This window comes from Dermacentor andersoni, chromosome 5, assembly GCF_023375885.2.
Source record: "Dermacentor andersoni chromosome 5, qqDerAnde1_hic_scaffold, whole genome shotgun sequence".
NCBI lineage: Eukaryota > Metazoa > Arthropoda > Arachnida > Ixodida > Ixodidae > Dermacentor > Dermacentor andersoni.
Window position 1 is genome coordinate 141,580,448 of NC_092818.1, and position 16,606 is coordinate 141,597,053.

Consider the following 16,606-nt stretch of genomic DNA (forward strand, 5'->3'; position numbering starts at 1 on the left):
TTCTCTGTTTCTTTCCTTTTTTTTTTTTCCCGCAGCACAAATATTCCCATATTTTTACAGTGTCTTTAGTTTGTGGGTGCCAGCTGCGGGTCACTAAGCGCCGTTATCTATGGCGTCCGAGATTTACGGCGCCGCTCGACGCAACACACACAAATCTCGGACGCCGCGAGCCATGTCGATGTATTGCGCTCGGCGCTATCAGCCCGCACGCGCTGGCGCTCATAACCATGCTGTTATGGCCCGGCCTTCTTCCAATTTGTTTATAACTGCTTACTAACAAGATACTATCCACCAGGAATGCTCTGGGAAGTTGTTTTTAATGTTGAAACTTTAAAAAAATATCGAATTAATGAAATTCGCGATTTAACGAAGTTTTCGCTGCACGTTTAACTTCATTATATTGAGGTTCGACCGTACAACATTCATGGCGCAGTAGAATGCGCCATTAACGCATGCTCATGCAGACACGCGCTTATTTCCAAACTCGCTGACCTGCAAGACTAAGGAAATCGTTGAAGCTCGCTTCCCCTCCTAAACATTATTGTTGTGGAGAAGCCAATGTCTGCGAACGCTCTTTAATACACGCGCAGACAGCTGTCGAGGCCCGTTGTGCGCTGAGGTTATCGCTTTTATGTATACGTGCTCCTTCCCCAATTATACATACTCCCCCCCCCCCAAAAAAAAAAAAAAAAAGCTTTACGATAAGTGGGATGCTCGGGCGGAGGATGAAAGCACGTGTTCAAAGACTTTGCTAGCGATCGACATAGGATACGCTGGCGACATTAGAAAAAGGCGTTTACAGCAACATCTTTTATTTGAGCAGATAATAACAGGACATGTGTGGTGTCAGCGAAACGAAAGGCCCACGCACTGATCTCCTTTATAGCAGAGATCAATGAGCCCACGTATCGAGCACAGACTATGGGCACTACCACCTCCTTGTTTATCGCCAAGCATTCACGCATGTGCAAACATGATCGTTCTCTCGCAGAATGCATTATTTTTTAAATGTGTTTATTATGTTTTATGTGGGTTGCTTTGGCCACGATTATATATATATATGAACTGCGCCATTTAGTAGAGAAAGAGAAAACAGTTAATTCGCGTTGTTGTCTTCCTTTGACGCACGTTCCTGTCAGCTGCTGACGACGTTATAGAGCTCGTCGAGCCAGCCCTCGGGCTCGCGTGGAAACGTGAGCAGCAAGTACTCCAGTTCTTCGCTCATTTCGACCTCGTCCGGCGACGGCTCGTACTCGCACACGCTGCCGTCCTCGCGCGTCCACCTGGACGAGAGAGAAGGGATTCGTGTCGCACTCTCTCTGGTGACTGTTGCCGCTGTGACGACGGTTGACAGGTTGCGCTGGTGTCTGTTAAAGCGAATAGCCTTCTTTGGCCCGTTCTCGTGGTCGATGGTGGGCGGTGGGCAGTCAGACTTTCACCGCCGACACAAAGGGCCCGTTCTCTCGCATAAATATTTATTCTCTCTCTCTCTCTCTCTCGCAACCGAGTTGCGTGGTGCGTTCTTCGCTGAATAAAGCTATGCCAAAAGAGAAAAAATCTGATTAAAAAGAAAAAAAAATTATGCGAACCTAGTTCTTTCAAGCTTGAGTTCTGATACGGTATCTATAATGATAAAATAATACTTCAAGTTTTATCAAACCTCCAGGGGCATTCGGAGGTTCTGAATGTGTAGGCTATGGGCGACAGCTCGAGGGTAAAATTTTGGTCCCTTAAGGACATGTCTGCGTTATATCCTCTGGAATTGTGCGCTTAAGCGAATAGCCGGACATGCCTGCACTTGCTGTCGCGCGTTTTGGGGCGTCCGAAGGTTTAGGTGCTGCGGTAGAGTGCTCGGGAAGGATTGCCCTCCTCCTCATCTGGCAGCTGCAGGAGAGGGTTTCAGCACTGCTACAGATGTGCTGGTCAACGGCGCCGTTCTCTACGGAATTACGCAATGAAACAACAAACGCCACCTATGTGTCCTCACTACAACTGATATACGCCTTCAAGCGCGTCATTTCTTGGATAAAGTGAATGACTTTCTAAAAGCGTTCGTCTGTTCGCTTGCATTGACAATCATAGTCGACAGTTAGGGGTTTTTATTATTTTTTTCCTCACCTTCCTGACGGGTACCGCGCCATCTGCTCCTCGGCCCAGTTCAGGAATGTCTCGTGCCGGCAGGGGCAATTGAACATGGAGCACAACTTATCTGTATAAGGTAAAGAAAAGAAACATTCTTTTGAGCTGTTGAACCAGCTGTGTATAAGTCACGTCCTGCTGGGAACGGGAAGAGAAGGCGGAGCGGACGCACACACACGTCCTCCCCGTGCACTAATGTACACATTTGCAAGTCACTTTACGGCCTGTCGAGAATGAATGCCATTTTTAATTTGTTCTAAAAGGTGTCACTATGCCAAGGAGTCCTCAGTCTAGTACTTCGCTGAACGTTTACAGGTACTGGGTAGCACTAGGTAGACACTAGGTAGGTTTACAGTTCACTAGCTAGCGTTGGTCGTGCCAGGTGTTGGCGAGAATGGGCCGGTCCGTTGTAGGGGAACAACCAAATGCCAGGGGCAACTGGTGGAGGACGTTGAGGAGGGTGGTGTACCCATGATATGTGGTACTAGCCTCAACATATGATTGACATTAAGGGTGAGTCTCCAGGTGTCCTCGAATGTGGTACGAGCTACGAAAACACAGCACAGTACACATCACATCAAAAGGGTGGAAGATTTGGCCTTTTTGTGCACTGGCATCCTGGAAAAAAGTTTTAATAGCCTGTCTTAATGGGTATTTTGGGGAACTTAAACTGCGCTAGGGACAAGACAACGAATTAGAAGACAAGACGAACGCAGACTAACTGGTTTATTGAAACCACACACACAATGCTGCCTCCTCTTCGCAGTTTAAGTTCCCAAAAATGTCTTACCAATTAACCTCCCAACACATTCTCCTTGTGTATTAGTGGGGTACGTAAAAAGTCTTGTACGTGTTGCTGAGATCGCATGGGCTCTAGGTTCCAGAAATGACGTTCACAAATACACAGCTGACGTTTGTTCACGCATTAAAAAACAGACATGCTTCACTTAATTATGACACAGCTAGGGGGGGGGGGGGGAGCGGTCCTGCGGTGTAATCTTGCAGTCGTGCTCGCTCTCTATTCGTTGGGGGACCGCCGTGGTCAAAATTGGTGGGCGCGGACTGGCCTGCTTCTGCCTTGCTGCCCGGGTCTCCATGCCATTTGTGGACCCTACGTGTCGAACGCCGCAGCCGAGCAACCGTCAGATTTCTGCGACAAATTGCGCACTTGTATGCCTTATAACTCCTAATGAGCATAGGTTTGAGTTCGATGGAGAACACCTGCTATGGCAGAGATTAGCTTTCTCAAATGTGAACAGTACCCCTCTGATCGACAAACGTATTGCCGAGCTAGTTGCAAGAATAACTGCGCCTTCGCCGTGTCGCTTTTATTGCGGTCACCAAGAGTGCGACCGGAGATCGTTGTTCGAAACCCGCGTTCAGTTTGCGTTCAGTTTCGCCTCACGCGATTGGCCTATAGGCCGCTCCGACTTCGAACAGCGATCACCGATCGGGACCCAAGTCAGCCATTGAGCAGTGCTGGTTCTTTGAAACTCCTTTTGAAACCGCTGCTGTCAGACGAGAATAGACGCGCCAGCCTCGCTTCACTTCGCATGCTTTTTCGCGTTTTTCGCCACATTGAAACGCGGCATAAGTAACTGGGGGGAAATGTAGCGAGCCGGGAACTTATGTACGCACTACATGATGTCTTCTAATGCGATGTATAATTTGGCAAACAAGCTTGCGAAATTACGCAAGTGATTAGAAATTTAAGCTATTAATTTTTACTAATTAGCTTTTCAGTGATGGCAGAAAAATTCACCAGCGTGCGCAAGGCGACCGCTAACAGAACACCGCTGGTCCCATCGTCATATCTCGTTGCCATTTTTTTTAAACAGCTTGTCCCGCGTTAGCTGAGACACATGCATAGCGCAACTGCATTCTTGAGCTGTCCTACCGACCAGTACTGACTAGCAAAGCGGATATCTCGTGCAACTACGATATCCGGGGGAGGCGCGGATGGAGACGATCTACCGAAATATAACCGACTGCCTAGTTCGTTGTTGCCGAGCCCTGATCTGGGGATTTGCATTGCTTCGCAGCCTATATAATTCATATACTGAAGTGGTCCGGAAAGAATGGCCTGTTCCACTTGTTACATTAGAGGATTTGGACTGGGACAATTTTCCCAGTGTCGCTCCGGTTGCGTGTCGCGCAGTTTTTCGGACTCGCTTTCGTAAGCGCGCTTCTGTTCCTAAAGAAAAAGTAATTTGATGCAGCTTCTGGGCTTGGCGGGTCTCGTTTCTTGGTATAATTCTTGGGCAATCGGGGAGAGCACACTAATTTAAACGCGTAACTCAGGAACTCGGCAGGAACAAGAACATTCAGATAAATGCTACATGCTCATCAACCATCAGCGGCTTGCAGTTGAAAGGCACTCATTTTTCTTGCAGAAGAAGCCACAGAAGCAAAATTTGCCCAACGCGTACGAGCTTCAGAAATTCTGGAGGGAGCGGTATATGGGCTTAAAGTATAACGCCTCGAGCAAGATAACAAAAAAAAAGAAGTTTGCTCGATAAAGTCAGTGTTCTGTCTAGGTTTTCAAACTATGATCCGAGGACTCCATGAGAGTGGTCTCGGGGGAAATTTTTGAGAGAGGCATCTTCAAGGACCACAGGACATTGCTGACGAACGTAGGCCATAGAATCGAAAAGATGTCTCGCGATACACTTTCTATAAGTTGCGTTCCCCACCTTAACGTAGGTAGAACGCACAATACGAATAAGCGTAACAGGGTTTGCTGATTCGACTATTACTTTAACGTGACTGACCTCAACACTGTCGTTTCTGGCCTGTGTAATTACTTTCTTCATTAAATGTTGAATGATTACGAAAGTTAAAGTACCTTAAAACGTCTTCGTGGCAAAATTGCAAGAGTAGCCTGTTTCAAGACTTGACGTCAGTCTTTCTTGCCCATATTTCCGCGTAAAAACACTAAAGAAATACTTGATGGGTACCCTGAATGTCTTGTGAGCGAGTCAAAAGGTCGTGACCACTAAAGGTATGAGAACCTTTGGTCTATTGAGCATAGTTCAGACATGCGAAGAAGCACGCCTCTCAGGAAAAAAAAATGTGATGTGGATAAAAGTAGTCTACTGCGGTGCGTAAGACAGATACTAAGTTCCAGTTCATAACTTTACACTTCATCATCTTCATCGTCATCACATTCGTCAATTCCAAATTTCATCAAACCACCGTGTTCCTTGCACCCCACGACTGGGCTTCATTTTCCGCGACACCTATTCTGTAACTAGAATATGTCACCTGTAATCTACTTTAGGCGTTACATGGCCCTGCGCAGCGCAGTTATTTTCTCTTAATCTCAGATAGAATATCGGCCACCCGTTTGTCCTATTCCGCACCGGTAATCCGCACATTGCAATGATTGTACCCTTTTAAAGAACAGTAGTAAGCTTTTTGGACTTCTCTCATTATTCTTGCAATTAACTTTATACTCACTGTGGCATAAATTCTAAATTTGCGGATAAAACAAGGGAATAACCAAGACACCATGGCTGTCTGTATACTGCTAGTTGTTAAGACTATCGTCACTCGCCAGTTGCTAATCAGCCAGGTGTCGAGTTGTCTCCTTTCATTTCCTGACCGTAAATTTAGGCTGTGTGCTGCAATCAATCGCGAGCCAATCAGCTCACGTGAAACCGCTTTTTGTCATCACTTTAGAGCTTTTCGGGCGAACTACTGTGTGACGTCACGTAGCATTCTTACATTGAAGTTAACGGCTCGTTAATGCACCTTCGGGGCAGAAACTCACCTAAGAAAAAGCAGAAGACGGTTGTGAGATGTTGAATTGCGAGAGAGATGGCGAATAGTCCCAGAAGGAAGATGAGTGGGTAGTACTTGACCTTTTGCCAGAACGTCCAGTTTTCAGTGACGCTTTTCCACTTCTTGACACCGACTCTCTGTAGTGAGTGCACAGCAATTTTTTAAAGTAAAAAAAAAGAAAAAGAAAGAAAACAATGACATGTTTTGTTCACAGCCTTATTACTGATGTCAAGTAGTCAGGCCACTCAGACCAATGTGACGTCAAAAGCACCGATAGATTCGGCCATGCTGAATTGGACGTTGCGTGCAACTCAAAGAGGCAAGGACGTTGCGAATTCGTTTATTCTACAAATAGATGGATGCCTTGACTCCAATGTGTCATAAAGAGCGATGAATGAAACCGAATGTGCGTTGCGGGTCAAATATGCACGTTCAAGTCGGAAAAATCTGCTCATTCTGTCTATAGAGTTAATGTTTGAGGTTTATTCAACATCCTTTATTTAGTCAGTTAATGGACAATGTGAAGGCTGTAGCATGCAATGAGAAATGCTTCAATTAAGTATTTCTGAGAAGCTAGCTTATTGTACATGCCTTGAAAATAAGAACCTTCGGAAATGAAGCAGAAACGACTCTGCGTGTAGAATTTAGGTTAACCTTCCGGTAAAAGTAATGCTAAGATTTTGGTTTATTTGTTACTAAAACGAGTAAAAGTTATGGGCCATGGGCTACGGAAGCTCAGAGAGAGTCTGTTGTAAACCTTGAGGCTTCGTCATACTTTCTTTATTATTGTTTTTTGAATTGTGTTTGGTGTCAAAACCTACTCTTAGAACCTTTGCACAAGATCCTCTAACTCAAGGTCACCAGCGTGCCTCCTAGCTTGAATCGCATTAAAAAGTCCACTTACTTCTCCGTGTGTGCGCAGTGATTGCAGTGACTTAGCTTTGCGCATACGCTCATCGCTCGCAATCGTGCATCGTCACGTCCTTCGTGCACATGGAGCAAGAAGAAGAAGAAGAAGAAGAAGAAGGAGGACAGATTCTGGTGTTTTACGTGCCGGGGGACTCTGGATTAATTTAGACCACCTGGGTGTTTTCAGCGGGAACCTAAATCTTGTAAACCAGCGTTTCTGCATCTCGTCCTCATCGAAATGCAGCCGCCACGGCCGGAATCAAACCCGCGACTTCTAGGTCAGCAGCGCAACGCCGTAGCGACTAAGTTACCACGGAGGGTGTGCACAGGGAGCAAAACAATTTAAACGATTCATCCACAAATCACCCTTGGAATCGCGCTCGGGTGCTCCTAATTCTGTGACTTGCTCGAAGATGTATCCCCAACGTAACAATGCAGGTTTTTGAACTCGTATTTTGGGTATGTTTTTTTGCAGTACGCGCTTGCGCTGCAGGAAAGCACGCTTTACAGGCAACGAGGCTGCTTACAGTCTCGATGTGCTTGCGCTTTAGAAATTCTGGCCTTTTATTCATTATTATTTGTATGAGCAGGGTAACGTACGGGCTACAGTACCACTCGATGGGCAGGGGAGAGGAGCACGACGTGGACTTCCTCATCAGGAGCGCCTATGAAGCGACGCTCGGTCTTGCCCTAGGAAAATGGACAGAGAGACTTTTGGCTCTGGGTATTCACAACACTTGTGCCGAGCTGAGGGCGGTGGTCCTGATCGCTCAGAGGAACAGACTAAGTCATGGCACTGCTGGTATGGCGCTCCTAATCAGAATTGCGCTCCCCACCTACCCTCAGCATTTCCATGAGGAGCTGACAGACGTACCCCACAAAATAAAAAAAGAAGTTGCAGTAGCACCTATCCCCAAAACATGAACTACGAATACCACGCTAACAGACGCAAGGAAAGAATCAAATAGCTCCGGCAGAAATTCGGGTCCAATCCGAACGTAACATAAGTTGACGCATCCAGCTACGACAGGCGGAGCTATGTAATCATGGTAGTCGATAACAACATCAAACTGCTGGCGAGCACCTCTCTACGGACAACCTCGGCTACAGAGTAACGCTTAAATTAAAGCTTGACGATAAAAGGAATATTTAAAAAAGGACAGCAATATTGCCTTCTTTCTCAGTTGTCTCAGACAATATTTTATATAGGGGCATTGTTCTTGTTTTAGGGGAACAAGCGCATTGTCGCTGTTTCTTTTCTCTCTCTCTTTTCTTTTTGCTGCTTCTAATACTCATCGACGCAAGCATTTCCAAGATTTTCAGCACTATTCTTGAACCTTATGTGACAAGGTACGTGTGGTATATTAAGAACAAAATGATGAAAAAAGTAATTTGGTAATCGCGCCCCTTTCTTTCTTCTTCTTTAATGTGGCATCTAGACGACCAAATTATCGGCAGACACAAACAACTCTTCACTTTCAAGAATGAAAAAATGGCCATTCTTGGAAATATACAGGAAAATATAAATACGAACAATTGACTAATATGTTTTGTTTCTTTAGGAACCTGCATGAGCTTATTTTCCTTGCGGCAGGTGCCCTGATAAAAGTAAGCGGACGGCATATTTTGCTTATTGCACGTTCTCGAGTTGTCACATAAATGTCTGTTTAATCCCTTAGTGTACTCGTCAAATCAGAAATTGTTGCCGCAAGCGTGATTATCGCTGTAACCTCTTACACGTTCAGTATTCACATTTCCTTGAAGCATGCTTACCACTATTACGCTGTTCGTGAACTTTCTGATTGTCGGCTTGTCGGGGAGCTGGGAGTCAAACAGGTTCTCTTTGAACTCCCACAAGGCCGTGCGGCGCCTCCTCTGCTTTGCGAGAGGAATCGCAGGTGCTGCCAGTAGCGGCGCCTCGTTGACCGATTCATGGTCGTTTCTGGCTGCGGGAATTTTTTTTTTTTTTGCATCATGTCACAATACGGAGGTTCTGAGGGCACACCGGACAAGTGCGTTGAAAATGGTCAGTGCACTAGCGACACAATATTGCAATACAGACATGCGCGCACACAGACACCACGCCATGCAAGCACGCACGCACGTACACGCACAAACACGCGAACACACACACACACACACACTTGCACATACACGCACGATCACTTGAACACACCCACACACGCGCACGTGTGGCAAAGACAGTTTACAATGTGATTTTTTCTCTCCTTAACTTTGAAGACGCCTGCTTGTTTAACCCGTCGAAGTAGTTTATCTGACTTTATAAAAAGTGGTAAAGGTGCCGCGCAACACTGCCTCTATTCGGCAGCAGCCTTTGTGTGCAGCGGCAGGCGGATAAGTGTGGTGTATCATACGTGCCCCCTGTTACATATATTTTTTACATTTCATTTTAGCCTGCGCATGCTTATTGTTCTGTAAAGTAGATTGTCTCTTGTATCTACAGCGTTACTCTACTAAATAAGTCGTATCTTTTGAACCAGTGAACATTAGCTCGTTTATTTCATAAGTCGTGTTGGAGTTACATGTTAAAGAAGTATTATTTTAGGGAGTCCCAGAGTTTAGAACAAGCTAGCAAGGGTCCTCGTATTATTACATTAATAGGGTGATTATGCAAAGAGAGCAAGCAGTAATACAAAGTGTGCACATGTGAGCGCTCTAAATACTAATAATTAGGTGATTTGATTATTTCTAACTAAATCATTAGGTACATACGATAATGGTAGTACTAAGCAATAAAAGCACAAGCAAGTGAGGAAACAGTGGGACAAAACCAATATAACACGAATAATCAACTTCGCATAATACACAAAAGGTTAATTAATTGCTTAAATATCAGTTAGCTGTATAAAAAATCAATAACTATCAAAAATGACCTGTTAGCAGTTAATTAGAATATCGCAGTGATTCGCTGAATTTCTTTACAGGATATTTCTTGGTGCGCGCGGAAAATGCACGAACATTGTGCGACGACTTTATTTCACGGGGCAATGAATTCCGTATTGCTGTGCATGAAAACAGAGTTGTAAACTTGCCGTAATGTAACTTGCAAGGCAAATTACATCGTCTAATTTGATCTTTTAAAATATTCCGCGAAGTTATCTTTAATTAGCAGCATTTGTGTAATAAAAAAACGATCAGTGGTCATAACTGGTGCTTATCCATTTAGTAGGAAATTAACTGCAGTTGCTAGATATCCGTCCCCAAAGTGACTTTTGCACATATATTTTTCTCGAAAAGCCAGCATTGCTTACTGCGCTACAAAACTGCGTGGAACGCCAGTGTCTTATGTGGGATTCGTGTGTGCGTGGTTGTAGACAGTAGACTCCACTTGTAGTCTTTCTCGTAATCGACGCACCACGGCGAAGGTGATTTTGTTGTTATCAGCATGCTAAAATAAAAAAAAAAAGTTTTGTTTTTTTTCTCTTCTTTATAAGACAGAGCTTGTACGAGTGTAGAAGCTATAGAAATTACGACATTATGGAAATAATGATGGCCTTCTCTCTTGTCTGTTGCTTTAGTTATAGCAGCAGTGAAACAAACACAATCAGGCAAATAAAAGAGAGAAATTTGAGCAGGTTAGCACAGTGGCTCGGTTGCCGATTCCTATAAGATCTACCTTTGTTTGTTCGGATAATTTAATAATAATAATAATAATAATAATAATAATAATAATAATAATAATAATAATAATAATAATAATAATAATAATAATAATATATTTCATGTTCGGATCGCGTAATGCCATCTGCATTACGCGATCTGCATCTTACCTTCTCGGCTTTCTTCTTCAAACAAAGGTGCAGAGGTGAAATGATGCTCTTCGTAACCGACAAACCTTGTAGAAAAGCTGCGGTTACGTGCTAGAATGAGAAGCGTTGACGAAATGTCGACGTAGGTCTAGTGCGCGTGTTTCCTTACGGGTATACGCATGAACGAAGCAACAGAAAATAACGACTCGACTAACACCACCGAAAAATTTACGCAATAATTACCCGTTTGTTACACCTGTCAGGTAAAATGTCGTCAGTACAGACAGAGCCCAAGCGCGTACCAGGGGCTCAATTTGTACGTGCCCAGTGTCAACGATGACTGAGAAAAATAACGGGAATTCATAGGCGCCAATTGTTGGCGTAGTATGCCAGTTAGAATAACAAAAAACTAACAAATGAAAAGCACATGCACACTACGCAGAATATTTCATCTCAGCACTAATATAAAACAACTTTTATGGCAGTGAATCAAATTCACAACTAGCAATTTTTTTGACATTTCTGATATTTATAACATGTACACATTTTTATAGTTGAGTTCATGTATTGCTCCCGTCGTATTATTCACTAATCAGTTCACTTAAGTTTAATGACATTTGAACTACTGCTCATGACTTTTTAGGCTTGTAGCGAAGCTCAAAATGAGCAAAAAGGAAGGTGGAAGGGGTAATGAAAAGGAACGGAGAACAGAGTGAGCTGCGCTAAATGCTTAAAAAGTCATGACATACCAACTCGCCCAAACTGCCACGCTTTTCAACTGCGGCTTTATATATGTATCTTTTTTAAATGGTTAAGGTCTAAAAGATTGATGTGATCTTCAAGAAATTTGCATTTTTATTTCATTAAGTGCAAAAGACCTCGTTCAACTTGTGTCACGGGTTGTTCATTGGAAATTACTGCCTTTCGTGTATATATCAGTGAGGAAAGGGTTGGGCCATAGCTATATAGCTTCCTCCCGTACGATCGAAATAAATTAAATAAATAAATAAATAAATAAATAAATAAATAAATAAATAAATAAATAAATAAATAAATAGTTTACAGTTCCATTACTCAACCTTCCGGAGGCAGCCCGAATGTGTTGACGCGGCAACGTCCCTGGCTTGTGCATAGTTAAGAAAGCTTATATATGGCAAGGATACTGCGAGGTCAGATCTTGTGTGCGAGAATTGTCATCGGGCGATCACGCAAATAAAATCACGGGACGCTTCACTTGTATGACAGATCACCGTTAACACGTGCGCGTGCCTGCAACTAAAGAATCTGTGGCATGCAATTCGCCATCAGCATCGCAGTCATTAAAAAAATAATAAAAAAGAAAACTTCGAACGGAACTAGGATAACACGGCTCTCACTCCTCAGCGCGGTCTATCGGTCAAGCCGGGATCCTAAAACTCAACGCACATACGCCAGTGGCTATTTCAACAGCGGCAGATGTGTCTGGTCGATGTTTAATGATTCTTCATAACTTTACGTACGCGATTACTGGGGCAATTAGTTCACCCCGTTAAGATATCCTCACCTGTCGCTAACGGCTCGCAAGTTTACGTCTTCTTTTACACCTATGATTATTCGCTGCTTGCCTGAGAAATAACAATCATAAAAGGTTTGACGTTACCATCCATAAGCAGAACACTCAGCTCGCTTACCTTCGCAGTAAACTGGCAGAAACAAAGCAAATATAGCGTATTTTCTCGCTACGTTCATGGTTGTTTCACCAGAATCTTCTTCTTCATCGGCTTTTCCATCTTGTCTCCCCTAATTTCTGATCGATCGATGTTCGTGCGCTAGCCTCGCGCTAGGCAATTACTTTGTGGTCAGCACGTTTCACACTCCGTTTTCAACTAACCTGTCTCGCTGCTTCTATCATTGTTTTCTTATTAATAGCGTCATTGAACGGTATTTGATTGCTTCCATGTATCAGTTTTGATTATTGCTCTCACAGCTATGGCAAGTTCTGCACTTGCAGAAGCAGAAAACGCTAAGTAAAAACAATCAAACAAACAAAGTAATTGACATATGAAGTTATTTCCACCAAACGAAGAAAAATGAATATAGCGTTTTTTTTTTTTTTTGTAAGCTCAAAGAAGTGCTTAATGACAGGGCTTCCCCGCTAACCTGCAGAAATCCACATGGAGGCTTACGTCATCGATGACATGTACAAATTTACATCTAAGTTAGGCTGTATACTTAGGTTTTGGTACATGTTAAAGAACTCGAGGTGATTGAAATTAAACCACAGTCTTCCACTATCTCTGGAAAACGACGCGTAGCCTCTAAACTTAAAAGAAGTCTCCTTGATTAGTTGGGTCAAACCAGTGATAAATATTTGAAGAAAATATGAGCCAGAAACTGTTTTTCTACTTTGCAACAAATTTCGTCATGCACTTCTGCTACGGTGCAGCTAAGCAAAATTTGTTTACAGTCCCTCACTGCCTGGTGCATATTTTTTCATCATTTAGTGTGCCATGCGTGATGCCCGCAAATGCATTCGAATTCTCCTAATTTATTTACCGCGGCTCCTCCTCCGACTCCCTCAAAAGCCCTCATTTTTGTGCATAATTCTTGCCAATACTGTGAAGTTTCTCCCACTATGTTCAGCGACGACAACATAATGACAAGACGATGACGACAGAGGTGTGGTAACGCTGACGACTTAGCACGGATGACCGCAGCACAACGACGGTGGCGGTATAGCGACGAATGCGGCATGACATCGGTGGCATGACGATGACAGCGCTGCGTTAATCACTTATTCCATGCAACCCGTTCGTCGTGCTGTTGTACTTTTTTTTTTCGTGATGACGACGTTGTTTTAGCGATTGACATTCTAGAAAGTGAAGCGTCGTCTTTGCGAGACGCGAGCTGAGAAGTTCTGCTACGCTGAAAGCCACGCTTCAGCGTCGTCGTCGTCGTAATAATAATAATCATCATCATCATTGTCGTCGTCGTCGTCGTCGTCGTCATCATCAGTAGCAGCAGCAGCAGCAGCAGCAGGAGGAGGAGGAGGAGGAGGAGGAGGAGGAGGAGGAGGAGGGGGGACGTACGTTTCATTCGGTCCAGGACTTCTGGACATTGTTCTCTTCGGCCATGTGTCGAACTTCGCCTTCGCCGCATTGCAGAAACGCAACTCAATGGACAGCATTAAAAAAAAAAAAAAACGAAATATCAAAACAACTGCCATATGTCAAGAACTTTCAGTTAACTGCGTTGGGAGAGTACTCACTTCTACTAACATACGCATTTACAGCACTTAGTGATAACTTCCCTACTGTGTGATATCAGTGTTTTGGTTAGGAGCAAAACACTGCTATAAGATAGCAGAGAAGTGAAACTAAGTGCCTTTAGTGCGTATGTTAGAAGAGAGTACCCTGTCGACGTCGCTAACTGAGACTTATTGAAGTTCGTCCGATCTTCTGAAACATCGTTCTTTAAAAATCTGCCCGCTGAGTTACGGTAGCGCATTGCAGTGAAGATGGACAGAAGGCTGAAGGGACAATGATCATAATACCTGGGTGTGACACTGTCGCAGTAGCGACAAAGTTTTATTTTTTCTGTGCCACTTGGCGAGGTAAATCTTTAGGGTGAGGTGGTGCTCAGATGAGCAGTTGACATGATAATAACGACGCCCACGGCTCGCACAATTCAAAGAACGTAAAATAAATGCAAAGTCGGCTTCGTGCTTATGCTTGACGTCGTCACTGTAGTGCTGCAATGTAGGAAGCGACGTAGAGGCGTCCTACTTTTATAAAGCGCTGTAAACCTTCGCGATCGCGGTGCGCTGTTGTTGGTGCGACGCGACATTATCTCAGAGGCCATTATTGCAGCATACTTCAGTAGTCACCACTGGTCGCTAGGTTTTCGAACCAACAGCTGCATTATGAATGGTGCTGAAGTGGAGGGCTTCACAGCATTGTTTGCAAACCGTGGTTCTTTATGGTGCATCTAAATCTAAGTCCGCTATTTTTTTTCGTCCTTCCTTTATCGGAATGCGGCCGCAGCAGTAAGAAATCGAGTCCCCGAACTCATGCTCAACAGCAGAATACCGCAGTGATCAAGGGCAGAAATAGAGTTTCTCTTGTTTAATCGCATTTAAAGCATTTCGTGCCGTCGTCAAGAGAATCTCGTAACTTATTAGGTGCTTTAAAAAACCTCTCCAAAAGTAAAGTGACGAACACCAGCAACCACAGACGTGGCTACGAAAAAAAAAAAAAGAATGCAGGCAGAGCGGCTGGTAGGCTTGTCCGAGCTCATATTGCTTTTACTGTGTTCACAGTGTGCCAGTGCTAGTTACACATCTCTAAAGATGACATCTTATAATGCGCACCGCAATCACATATACATAAAAAAGAAGAGCAGCAAAAATGGAACAAACGAACGAAGCAGCTGAAGAAGAACCGTCGAAGAAGAATAATCTCAACGTATGGAAGAGGCGAGTTGGGAGAAAGATAAGTGCATCATAGAGAGAGAGAGGGGGGGGGGGGGTTAGAGCACTCTATTCACACATATACAGACACGCACACGCGTGAAGGTGACCCACCAACGTCACGAAATCATCGCTCGGTCCATTTGCTAGGCGCCCGCGCCATCATAACCTCTCAATCGAACACGACCTCGTTCATTCTTCTCAGTCTCTTGCTCTTCGTTTTTCTTCCTTTCTGTACCGACTATTTTTTTCGCCATGAATATTGAGATGGTAAAGCGACCCCTACTTTTGCTGCGGTCGTCGAGCAAGGTGTGTGCCATGAGAACAAAAAAAAAAAAAAGAAATGAAAGGGTGGGGGAGTGGAGGGGGGATGGAGTGGGGTTGAGGGGGGTGGAGGGGGACCTGGAACCACACTCGCAGCAGCAGCATGCAGTGGCAAAACGAGGCGTGAAAGAAGGTCGAACGGAAGGTAGTTAGAGGACTGAAGGAGAGGGGTGTGTGGTGTGTAACAAAAGGAGAACCCAGAGGGAAAACGTAAATAAAAAACGAACATACAAATTAGAGAACGAAGTAAAAAAAAAACTGAAGGCATTCAAACGCTCGGAAGAGCAGCAACCAGCCGCCGCAGCCTGAGCAAGTGTGGATGCTAGAGAGAGGATGAAGGTCGAGAGGAGGGATCTGTGTGAAGCAATCGAAGCACGGAAGAAGGAGCGGGCGAGAGCGAGAAAGGAGTGGGGCGGGAAGGAACGGCGACCAAGAGGCGATATAGGGTTGGAGGGAGGGGGGTGGACAGGAGAAAAATAGCCTCCAATTTTCTCGATGCATCTCCGGTGTTGGGCCCCACCCCCCACCCTCGTTTCTGCTCCGCGATTTACCGGAAAACTTCCCACTGCGGTGGCAGCGGTGGCGTGCGGTCGGCGAGGCGCCGATGAAAGAAGGCGAAAAGACGGTCTGCACAACACTCGAGGCCGCGCCGCCTACCCCCCCCCCCCTCCCGCTTTTCCCCCCCTCCTTCTCGCAATCGCCTCAACCCTTTGCGTTGGCTCTGTTTCGAGCTAGCCGTCGTGCTTCTGATCACTGGGGTTGTTGTTTCTTTATGACTTATGGAGGAGTTGGCTATTTCGCTATTACCGAGGGAAACAGAGATGAGAGTCCGAAAGTGGGCCCCTTCTGGTGGCCAGCTCAACCGAAGTGAGAGTCAATATGTCGATTTTTTTCTTCAATACGGTGTTCTGCAACTACCGCTATTTTTTCTGAGCTGGTGCTGAAAAGGAAACGAAAGGTTGAGCAAAGTACAACGAAAGAGACGTCGGGAAAGCCGGTTGCAAGGACCGTTGGCGCTGATTGTCACCGCCATGCGCGCCACTCTGTAGTTTTGGTAACGCAATTCCGTCTCCTTGAAGCGTAGCATTGTCTACTGTCCCATGGTTCCGCGAGATGTGGCCTTTGAATTAGAAGTTGCTGCACCTTTCCGTGGCGTCTATATTGGAGAGCTAAAACAAAATCCATACATGGGATTGCATACGAGTAACGCCCGATTCATGCCTATTTGACTTTG